Raw genomic sequence first — 13120 nt, forward strand, 5'->3', positions numbered from 1 at the left:
AAAAATATTTAAAGAACAAGGGTATTGTGAAAAACTTGACTAGCAGTACAAAGTAGGATCTGTACAATATATACCAGGTTTAGTCTGAATAGCAGGAATGCCTGTTGGTATTACGTAGGTGAAATGACTGAAAAAACTATATTTCAATGTTTGATCAATTCAAATGGCCATCAATGAATGGTTCTCTCAAAATAAGGCTTTAAACAGGCTAATTCAGTAAAGAAGTATGTCATCTATAGGCATCCTCCTGAATATTAATCTTCATCAGGCAATGAAAGGAGACAGAGACAGAGACCCACATTGGAGCACCAGACTGAAATCTCAAGGTCCAAATCAGGAGCAGAAGGAGAGAGAGCACAAGCAAGAAACTCAGGACCGCAAGGGGTGCACGGATGTTCTATCGGGAACTCACCAAGGCCAGCTGGACTGGGTCTGAAAAATCATGGGATAAAACCGTACTCGCTGAACATAGCGGACAATGACGACTACTGAGAACTCAAGAACAATGGCAATGGGTTTTTGATCCTACTGCACGTACTGGCTTTGTGGGAGCCTAGGCAGTTTGGATGCTCACCTTACTAGACCTGAATGGAAGCGGGTGGTCCTTGGACTTCCCACAGGGCAGGGAATCCTGATTGCTCTTAGGGCTGAGGAGGGAGGGAGACTTGATTGGGGGAGGGGGAGGGAAATGGGAGGCGGTGGCGGGGAGGAGGCAGAAATCTTTAATTAATTGATTAATTAATCAAAAAAAGAAGTATGTCATCAGTTTTAAGTTTTTCCATAAGATAAGAAGGACAAAGAAGCAAATCTCTCTTTGCTTGCTTTGGAAAGAAAAATCGACAAAGAAATTTGATGTTTCTGTGAAGCTGAAGGCTAATACATTCAATGATACAATTCATAAAAGGTAGAATGATTGAGAAGTAATGAAAAACCAAAAAGAAAAAGAATGAAAGAAAGAGAAAAAAGAAAGAAGAAACAAATGAGAGAAAATGATGATAGTTTGAAACTAAATAATATTCCAATAAAGTGCAAAGAATGTAATTAATAAATAAAATATAGAGGAAGAACAATTTCTGGTCAACAATGCAGAAGGTACAATGTTATGGAAAGGAAAATTGCAAAGTGGAACTAAGTATGCACTAGAAAATCACCATTATTACTAGCTGCCCCAGGCGTAGAACCTGTCCACACAACATAGATGAATGTCATGCTAAGATTTGGACTCTATCCAACATAGATCATCACGGATATGCAATGCTACAAAACTTGAAAAGAACAAGTTACAAGATCCAAAACATTTCTTGTCTCAAGCATTTTTGAAAAGGAATATTTAACCCATAGTTTTTCACATGGTGGCAAGGAATACATACATTCTTTCTCTTATCCTTTGTCGGGGAGCTCTGAGGACACATGGTTAATTTTCAATGTATTCTAATATTTAGCCTAATAACTGTCAGTTTATCAGAGAGCTAACCCCCCAGTGATTCTAAGCCCATTTTGGAAACGTTTATAGAGACTGTTTTATATTTATGATGCATTCTGCAACTTTAATCCAAGGTTAGTTTTTACTAAAACAGGATAGCCTTTGCTGTCCATCAAATATGTTCACAAATCAAGCAAGTAAAATGACCAGAATACATTGAAAGTTGTCATTTAAAGGAATATAAACATCTTAGAAAATTTCATTTCTCAGAACAAATGCCCATACACAGGAGGCCTTATATAGGCAGACTTAGTAATTTTTAAAAAGTCTTACATAGCAATGGTTATTGTCCCACATATCTGTTTTTTAATGATTTCTCCATTATTTGGTAATCTTTTTAAAGGCAGCAATTTTTTTCACTCACTCTTGAAGATACAAATTATGTGAGACAACAGGACAAAAAAATATAACATTGGAGCAGCAGGAAAATTTGATGTTTTAAGGGAGATAGGAAATAGGACCAGTGACTTTAAAGAAAAAAAAATAAGCTCTATAACTATAGTAAAAATAGCTATGTAGATACCTACATAGGTATGTAACCATGAGTTTTTAATACATCTACATATGCATACACTCATATATGAAAGGATATATGAAGAACACACATTTATAAAGAAAGGTCGTGCATATACATACATTCACAGACACACAGGCACAGACACACACACAGACTCACACATACATATACATTATCTTATTGTCCATGCACCTTTCTCAAAAATATATCAGAGTAAGAATCCTATTTCATTGAGGAAAATCCCCATAAAAAAAGAAAGTGATGTCTTTCTGGGTAGTAGAATGATTATTGTAAGTTACAACCATACCAAACATCAGGGCTTTTGTAGTAGTGAGAAGAGGGCTGTGTTTCCAGTGCCCTACTGGCTTACATCTGGGCTGATGGGCTGCTTGTCATCCTGGCCACTGGGCTAACTTATGCCTGAAATAATCACACAGAGATCTGTACTAATTAAATTGCTGCTGGACCATTAGTTCTAGCCTTTTATGGGCTAACTGTCACATCTTGATTAACCCATTTCTATTAAATCTGGTATCACCATGTGATTGTGGCTTACCAGAGAGATGCAGCATGTCTGACCAAGTGACTGGCTCCATGGCGGCAATCTCAGCCTGTCTTCTTCCCAGCATCATGTTCTGTCTACTCTGCCCACCTAATTTTCTGCCCTATGAAAAGGCCAAGGCAGTTTCTTTATTTGACCAATGAAAGCAACACATAGAAAGAAGACCCTCCTACACAAGGCTTTGTAATAAAATGAGAAGCATGAGACACAGAAATAATGTAGCCTACCACCTTCTCCTGGATTTCACATTTGGTTCGGAGGTAAGGATGTAAATAACTTAAACACTTTAAGTCCCAATGTATACTATGTTTCTCAAACAGGACATGTGGAAAGGTTTTAGTGATTAGGGGAGGATCACATGAGGTAAAAGCCTTGCAAGGTTGTTTCAGATGTATAATCTTTTATAAACAATTAGACAAAACAAAACAAAAAAAACACAAACCACCGCAAGTAAAATGAGTGGGGAAAGAAGGATTTACTGCTGTATGGGAGATAAGCCTTGGACATTTTCAGTACATGCAGAAAGTATGTCAGATATTTTCTCATTGTTATGGACTAAAGCAAAAGAGGTTATGTATACTTTAGCTGTTTATTTTTTTTTCTTTTTAGCCTCTCTTGTTCTTATCTAGTGTGTCCTTGCAGACTCTGACCATCAGCTATGCATGCCCAGCAAGAGCTTGTGACTCGAGTCATGAAACAGTCATCTTCTGTCCACTGGTTCTCTGGAACATTTTCTCTGTTAGTATGAAGAATACTTTTTTGGACACAGAAAGGACTTTTTGTATAAGAAGAAAATGGGCAGCTTCTCTCAAGTCAGGCTCTCAGTCCTACCTTCCAGAAAGAGAGAAAATACTGACTGAATGGCTAAACCCCTTATCTAAGGAGAAAATGAGGGGAAAAAAGTAAGCAAGAAAACACATAAAAATTTCCAAAGGTCATTAGGAAGAATTATTGTTGAGAGTATAATGTTAGTTTGGAAATGTTTAAGAAATCAAATGTACAACAACATATTGGCACCCTGGAGAGGAGAAGGGAAGACAGGGCTGAGTGACTTCTAAAGCAAAGGTATGAAGAAGTCTGATTGATACGGGAAGTTGGAAATCCTGATGAATACTCAGGACAAAGATGGGAAAAGCATCTTGGGAGGGACCATGAAAACCCAGGTGAAATACTTGTGGTTCCAGCAAATGTTCCTCGTTTAGATTAAGTGGGGCTGACCTGTGGTGTCAGACCTTGATCTTTGCACTGATCTCTCCTTAAAAGGAAGGGGAAATGAAGACGACACCGCCACAGACACTGCTGCAGACTTCCTCTCACTTCAACTTTCAAACTCACAAATGCTGACCAGGAATAAAAAATGGGATTTTAAATGGGGGCATGTGAAATGAGTCAGTGTTCATTTCCATAAGATAAAAATGAATTGAACTTGATAAGCCAAAGCCTGTGATAGTTCTGACACAGCTACAGGACAATTATTAATCTCTAGTTATCACACAACAGTGATTTCCAGCAGACGGAGAAATAAGTTCACTGAGTTGATAATTGCTCAAGTTACATTACAAGCAGGTGATTTTGCATCTGATATTTTTCTTTTTACTATGTATAGTTTGAAATTTTATGTAACTTGAAAATTTGTAGATGTTTAAGATCATAAATTCAGTTTATTCAAATGGGAAAATAAAATTGTAAAAAAAAATAAAACTATCATTGTTATGACACTACTAACCTTGCTGTACTGAACATAAAACTGATGTTTGTGGATAAACATAATTTGATAGTCATTAAAAATGTCTCCCCCACCAAAGCTAAGTAAACCTCACTTTGTAAATAAACCACACTTTCTTTTTTTTATTTTTATTTATTTTTTATTTATTTATTTAATTATTAAAGATTTCTGCCTCTTCCCCGCCACCACCTCCCATTCCCCCCCTCCCCCAATCAAGTCTTCCTCCCTCCTCAGCCCAAAGAGCAATCAGGTTTCCCTGCCCTGTGGGAGGTCCAAGGACCACCCACATCCATCCAGGTCTATTAAGGTGAGCATCCAAACGACCTAGGCTCCCACAAAGCCATTATGTGCAATAGGATCAAAAACCCATTGCCATTGTTCTTCAGTTCTCAGTAAAACAATGACTTCTTGAATTTTGCATACAAATGGGCGGAAATTGAAAACACTATCCTGAATGAGTTAAGCCAGACCCAAAAAGAGGAACATGGGATGTACTCACTCATATTTGGTTTCTAGTCATAAATAAAGGACATTGAGACTATAATTCGTGATTCTAGAGAAGCTAAATAAGAAGGTGAACCCAAAGAAAAACATTTAAGCATCCTCCTGAATATTAACCTTCATCAGGCGATGAAAGAAGACAGAGACAGAAACCACACTTTCTTTATTCATTTTTCAGATGAGTAACATACGAAATTTGTAAGCAAATGAATGGAACTAGGAAAAAAATCTTCCTGTGTGATTCAAGCCAGCCTCAGAAAGACAAACATGATACGTTCTTATTTAAAAGTAGATGTTAGCTGTTAAGTAAAGTGTAATCACACTATAATCCAAAAACCCAGAGAAGTTAGATAAAGAGAAGTCTGGTAATGGTGGTTGTGGTGGGGCTCATGGATCTCTCTGTGAAGAAGAAATGGACTGTATTTTGTGGGTGGACTGAGGGCAGCTGGGGATGGGAATAGGAGGGATTTGTTGAGGGAGGCAGGGACTGTGAGAAATGACTGGAATAGGTGGGCATTTAAGAGGTCATGTGGAAATTTCCTAGAAACTATAAGAGTGACCTAGTGATGACTCCTAGTAATAGAGGATAAGGAGTATGGACCAGCTATCTTCTGTAATTAGGCTAAGTTCCCAGAGGTGGGACTCAGACACCAACCCAGCCTCAAAACCTATAACCCACATCTGACCAGCCTGCAAGATATTCTGGAGCAATGATGGCTCTGAACTTGTGGGAGTGGCCAACTGGGCTCACTTGAGACCCAAGCCAAATGAGGTAGTCCATGCTGGAAACTACATGGTGGCCAAGATCAATAACCTGGGTAGTTCAGAGACATAGAGTAGAACAAAACACAACTGACCCCCGCCACACACACACACACACACACACACACACACACACACACATCAAAAAGAAATGAAATGATTTCTAAAGATACTGTGCTATACTCATAGATCTGTGACCTAGCCCAATTGTCATCAGAAAGGCTTCCTCCAGCAGCAAATGGGAGCAGATTAAGAGACCCACATTTAAATGCTGCGGGAAGGTTTACAGCTAGTAACTACCAGCTTACTGGGGCATGGCCTCATAGACTACCCAGATGCAGAAGCAAATCTGACATTTTCTTTAGTCCACCTAATTCCCTCTTGGCTAGATAGAATTGTGTTGGATCTTATCTCCATCCTCCATTCAAGCAGAGAATCCTGGTTTTGTAAGTTTTCTCCCTAAATAAATAACGGTGTATCTCTCAATTCTGAGCCAGTGTGAGATTTCTTTTAAGCACCTGATTTCTCTGCCCATCATTCAAACATTAGGTGGTGTGTGGAGAACCCTGAAGAAGAAGAAATGGAAGAACTGTAGGAGTCAGAAGGGTGGAGGATACCAGGAAAACACAGAATCGACTAAGCACGGCACTTTTGGGACTCACAGAGATTGAAGCAGCAACCATGGAGCCTGCGTGGGTTTGCGTCATGCTGTGGTTGTTTAGCTTGGAATTTCTGTGGGACTTCGAACAATTCTCACAAGGCCCAGCCTGTAGACAAAAAGCTACAGGCAGATAACTGCTGCTGGGGAGAAGGAATATCAATTCTCTCCAGGTATGAGCCTTTGGTAGGTTACTCAATTCTAAAAGGTCAGCACTAGACACATATGATCAACATTAATTGATCTCAGCAGGTTGTGCTTATTAAATGATAATTCAAAAATAAGGACTTGAGAATAAGTGAGAGGGAAATGGGAGAAACCAGAGTGAGGATAAAAAAGGAGAGAACTTTGTAAACAATGTTCATGGTGAAGTTGTCAAAACTAAATTTAAAATACAAAGAGGCGATATCAAGTGTAAGAGATGAAAGAATGGCCTTGTGCTGAAAGGTTTAAACATAGAGGACAGGAGTCCCAAGAGCAAAGTTTGGGAAGGTGAGCAATTGTCAATGAGTAGTTAGTAATCACTGACTCAGGTTAGGTTGTGTGGCTAGGACACAATGACTGCCATTCTTCCTGATGAGATCATAAAAGCCATAGATAACCAGGATTTTTTTCCTAGGAGTTATGATTTTATGGTCTGAACTGGAACTGGGAGATGTGTTTTAACAATTATTATAAGTGATTTTTATATTCAAGAAAATTGAAACACTGGAGTTCAAATCCATGTGTATATTATATATTGTAACATAAAATATGTAAACAGAGACTGAACCATTGTTACCCAAAACTAAATAATCACACAGAAACTATGTTAATTACAACATTGTTTGGCTTATAGCTCAGACATATTTCTAGCTAGCTCTTACATTTTAAATTAGCACATTTCTATTAGTCTATATATTGTCGTAGGGCTGTGGTTAACCAGTAAGATTCCAGCTTCTCTCTCCTTTTGCAGATACATGGAGTCTTCTTGACTCTGCCTACTCTCTCTATATATATCTGGGTTCAGATTTCCCACCTGGCTTTACTCTGTTAAGCCATTGGCCAAAACAGCTTTCTATGTCAGTCAATAAAGCAACATATATACAGAAAAATATCTCAAATGAAAAATATATGTAATAGATGCTACAGCTTCCAGAATAAGAGTACATATTATGAATATGACAGAATAGTGAATGTTATCAATGTAAGATATTCATATTTGATAAACAAAATTAGAATATTTCTATGATATGCCAAATATATTCATAATTACAGAAAAATATGAACAAGAAATCACATGCTATGGTTTTACTGTAATAGATAATATTTCAAAATAAAAACAAAATAGTCTGACATACACTGATATGTATAAATGCTTAAAGTTTAATACATATGTATTTCAATATTGGTTAAATTTTCACATTTAATATTTTCTATATAAAAGGGTACTTAGGATTTATTTATTTGCTTTTCTCTAGGATAAAGGACTGGAGAAATCTTCATTTGTATTTTATGTACAATTATTTGATAAACAGAGAGACAAGACATATCACCAGAAATAGTTAAACGTCTTATCATTGAATCATTTGTTCAAACTTTGCTGAGCAGCCTTTGGGGATATGTGAAAATACTTAGCTCTCATACACTGACTTGTTTAAAGGATACTGATAAGGAAAACAAAACCAAGCTACGGTTGATTTTGAGGGGCCTTAACTTTTTAATGAATTCAAGGTAGCCAACCCCCTCCCTCAAGCCCTTCATGGATAATGGCAGCTAGTCTGCACTAACCACTAAACCACAGTCAACAAATCAGGAAGGGAGAATTTGACAAAGAATGTCAACTGAACATCACTGGGGTTGCAAAGAGCTTTTTACATGACAACAGTTATGCCCCTTGAAGGGCTGAAGCCTTACACTTTTAAACAAAGAAACAAACAATCCAAAACAGCAACAAAGAAAAAAAAATAAATTCAACTTGCTAGAAGTATGTGCAACTATATGGAGATAAACAAAAGTAAAAAAGAATATAAAAATAATTTAACTTTTTAAAAAGCAACAACATGAAAGCCTCAGAAGCAGTCAGATGTTAAAATACAGGAAGTCATCAGCATTAATTCCCCTTGAAAGAGCTGCAGGAAAACATCAAAGACACTTGCAAAGATGTCTTTGTGCTCAGTTTAAGAAGTGTTATTTCTCAAAGACAGTAATTTTGAGCAATTTTATTATATAAGAAACTGGCTTTAAAAACAGAATTTCTTGAAGAAGTCATCCCACTTAAAAACAGCACCAAGATGAGAAGGAAGCCTGTGCTGGCTGCAGATGCCTAACATGAATGTTGACCAGCATTGCCAGAGGAGGACGCCACAGAAAAGACATGTCAACAACACACCTTGAAACTGGTAGGAAAGCTGAATTTCGTGCACACAGAGGTACACAACAGGAATTGTGGGGAAAGTAAAAGGAAAGAAAAATCTTGCCTAATAGTCTCTACTTTAATTAAAAAAGAGAACAAAAACCACTTTCTTTGAGGGGAAAAAAGCCATCCCTTTAAACCTGACAATCTCTATTTGTCTTATGTTATCAAGTGTGACAAATTAGCTTTCTAACTTCACTATTATTATTCTTGCTCAAGACCAACCTGCAGTTCTAAAAGGTAATATGGTAGAAAAAATAGAGAGTATATGTGCTTGTTGGTCTATATGTGAAATCCTCAACAAGGCTTCTCATGAAAGACACATGACTTCCCACCATTCAAAAGTCTACAGAGAAAAAAGAATACCTTTTTTAGTTCTTTTATTAAAAGGGGAAAGGACTTTGGCTCACTTTATGAAAAACAACTATTGCAGGAGCCCACTTGTTGGTTCCTGGCTGCTCAGACCTGAAATAAACACACACAAACCATATTATTTGCAATACTGCTTGGCCAATAGCTTAAGTGTATTTCTGGCTAACTCTTATATCCTAAACTAGCCCATCTCTGTTAAACTGTGCATTACCACAAGGTTGTGGCTTACCAGCGAATTTTCAGGATGTCTGTCTCCGGCAGCAGCTCCATGGCTACTCTCTGACTCTCCCTTCTTTCTCCCAGCATTCCATTTAATTTTCTTCACCTAGCTCTTTTCCCTATAGCTCTGCTATAGACCCAAAGCAGTTTCTTTATTAACTAGTAATATTCACAGCACACAGAGGGGAATCCCACATCAAACAACTTTATCCTTTCCCTGAAAACCAAGTCACTATGGAACTTAAAGAAGTAGACCAACAAATGATTCAATAGAAAGTTCACACAAAAGGAAATTGTGACTTTAGATTTTACACAAATCACCTACAAAAATGTGAAAGAATCTAAAAAAAAAAAATAAAGGATGAAACTGATTAATGGAAATCTTTAATTCTATTCAAATCCATTGTGTGAAGCTGTAACAATAGGTTTTGGTTTGAAAAGGAGAAATAGTGTAACAAAATAGTTTGTATAGTGTTACATAAAGCCAGTGACTCTCCATGTCAATTCTGCTTTTGAGAACAATGATTATGATAAGAATAAATAAATGACAAGTCATTTTTGGGGATTTCAGTATCATTTAGGATAATGAAAGGGAACAGCAGTCATATAATATCTAGAAATGAAGGCTTGATCTGGGTGTGTGAGCTGCTGAACATGCTCAAATAGATGAGCTATTACCAGAAATGTAGTCAAGAATGTGATAAAGAATCTTAGATATTAGAAAGTCAGTAATAGAGTTTTTAGTAATATCTAAATATTTGGCCTGATATATATATATATATATACACACACACACACATATGTGTGTATATCATAATATAAATCATATATGTGTATATATGTACATATTTATATATATATAAATCATATATATATATCAGAACAAGTGCTCAATTAAAAAAATGTCAACATATGAAATGATATTTGAGGAGGTATGTTGATAGAGCAAAAAAATGATGCCTCAGTAACAGACACGTTTAATTCTATTCCAACATCAAGTTGTATACTTGTTGTTTAAGTTGCATAAGTATACAAATTATATACTCATCCTAATGTATTCTGTATCATTATAGAGAATTTACACCCGGGATATGTACTTTTATATAACATAGGTAATAGTGAAATAAACTCTGATTTCTGTGTGGCATATGCATTCTATAAAACCAGTACTGAATTTTATCCACTCCTTCTTTGTGAAATCTATTCTTGGTTATCCACTGTTCAAGCCCATACACATGTAAGAGACAGACACTTAAAACACAAGTGTATACTTGTATAATAGTTAATGATCTCCCCAGTATAGTCCATTGACGTCAACAGCATTTTACCAGTTCTGCAGGAAAACTCTAATTACAACTTTTCAGTTCTTTGCTGCCTTACTGCTTTTATTTTTCCAAACTTCCTATACTTAACCTTTAGAGTAACAGAGAATTGATTCAACATGTATCAATAATGGTGACAGTCTAAACTGGAAATTTTTAGGTGAAAAGCTGAGCTAAGAATAAAAACTCAACATAGGCAAATTGATATGAAGAACTGTAAATTTTTATTACTTTTGCAAAAAAGTTACAGTATTATACAACTGCTTATGATTCAAGGGAAACATATACACTAAGAATGAACTTGGCTACATAGTAATCCTATGCTGTGTTGTATTATATGCTTTTTATATGCTTTCATATCTTCTAATCACAGATTAAAGTGAAACATATTAAAGTTACAAGATTGCATGGATGAACATTTTCGCACTAGTCTGGGGAAGTAGAAATAATTCTTTTGCTGATATTATTTTGGCATTGTACAGAGACATGAAACAGAAAGACAACGTAGTTATTTCCTTTGAAACTGATGTTAATTTGACACCACTGAATTGAACAAACTCTACATAAAAGTCAGAAATAAGCACTATTTTTTTGTAAAGCAGAAATATTGTTTTTGATATTGTTTAATTGAGTAAAGAGTATTTTAGATGAATATGTTTAACATGCCATTTAATTGTTCACACTTATTGATATTAACATGACATGCATAATGATAAAGATGTTCATGTTTTAGATACAGAATAATTAATGGGAAAGAATCACATTACAATTATAATACTGTATGCATTTCTAAACAATATGTATTTGAATGAGTGTGTAAGTATATGAGTGTGTGGCTGTGTGTGTCAGTCTGTCAACAGAGATAAAGGAAACTACCAATTCACTAATCATTTTACATATTTTTCATGACAGATGACAATTTGGCATTTATATAAAACTATCTCACATATACTTTATTAATATTAGCTAAAATTATTGGAAGAAATTACTTCCTATATATAAATGGAAAAAGGGCTTGTACTTCTAGTACCAATGAACTAATAGAAAAATTAATTATAAGACCTAGCTCATCTTCACAAACATCAAAAATAATTCTAAAAACATGAAAATAGTTCATCTAGGAGATGAAATACTTTCATAATAAAACCAGAAAACATTCAAAAAATTAAGAGACACAATAAATGGAAATTTTTCTTAAATCATGATTTTAACCACAAAGACAAGCCTGGCAATTATCCCTAAAAGGGCAGTAGTGGTTTTTGTACCTTCATAGTAACCAGCAGCTATCTAATTGGATTTAGGCTCAATCAGCAGGAGGAAATTATACCTGGTTCAAGAAATCTACCCAACTTCCTGGGGTTCATGACTTCATGGATCATAGAAGAGGACATTCTGTCACTATTTTACTAAATCAGCATAATTTCTAACATGTTTAAATATTTAATTTTATATCTACAGGTAAGTGTAAACTTCACACCTCCACAAGAAGCTTCACTTTTCAGCGGAGAGAGATCATCTTCCATCAAATGATACTTGAGCTACTGAAGCTAATGTAGATGTTCTCCCCCAAAATGAACAAAATATGACTCAGCGATATCACTATTGGGTAATCAGTGGGTCCAAGAGAACTTAAATAGGGACTTAGAAGAGATATATGGATTACCGTGATTAGTACACTTTTTAGAGGACCCAAGACAGGGAAACAGTTCATGTCTATCAACAAATAGGTAATGAAAATGTAACAGATACAGAATACCATACAGTCACTGCTGAGACTGTCACTGTAATAACATGAGCAAATATAAACAGTGTCATACTAAATAAGAGACAGACACAATAATTAATATTGGATTATCTTTTTATAAAATATGTCCATCAGTAAATTAACAGACTATGACAGAAGATGCTAAGAATTAGAGGCACATGGAAACTGGAAGTTTTTTTTTTTTTTTTTTTTTTTTTTTTACTTTAGTGGTCTAAAGTTAAATACTTATCAAATATCCTACCAATAATAAATGAATTAAAAAAAATAAAAACTCAAAAAGATGCACGAATACTTCAGAACATGGTTAAGTTGGTTGCTTATCATGTTTGGGTTTGTGACTTCACAAGTATTGACAGATAAACAAAAGCACCAACACAAATAGATACATGTGTACAGTCCTTCCTGTACCAATTACACTTCAATACAGTAGTTAAATGGAGCTACAAAATGTCTCTGCTCATTTGTAGTCAGATTTTAAGTCTAAATTATGAAAATTAAAAAGAATTTTTTTCATTTAAATATATAAACCATTTAGATAAATATGTGATTTATTAAGCAAAGAAAAAACAATGTAAACATTATTTCAGACCTTCAAATAATGTGAGTTCCAAAGACTAGCCTTATAGAGATTTCAGTCTTATTGTTCATCACGTGTTTCTCTTATCATTACCCACAAATAGAATTTCTGTCTCTCATGCTGGGTCTTAAAACTATATATTTTATTACAATTGGACAGTAGGATTTGTTTCATTTTCCTCTGTATCAGTGTTTTGCCTACATGTTTATAATGATACCACCAGTGCGTAGTACCTGTAATCCCTGCAAGAGGGAGATAGAT

The sequence above is a fragment of the Chionomys nivalis genome, chromosome 1 (genome assembly GCF_950005125.1).
Source record: "Chionomys nivalis chromosome 1, mChiNiv1.1, whole genome shotgun sequence".
Taxonomy (NCBI): domain Eukaryota; kingdom Metazoa; phylum Chordata; class Mammalia; order Rodentia; family Cricetidae; genus Chionomys; species Chionomys nivalis.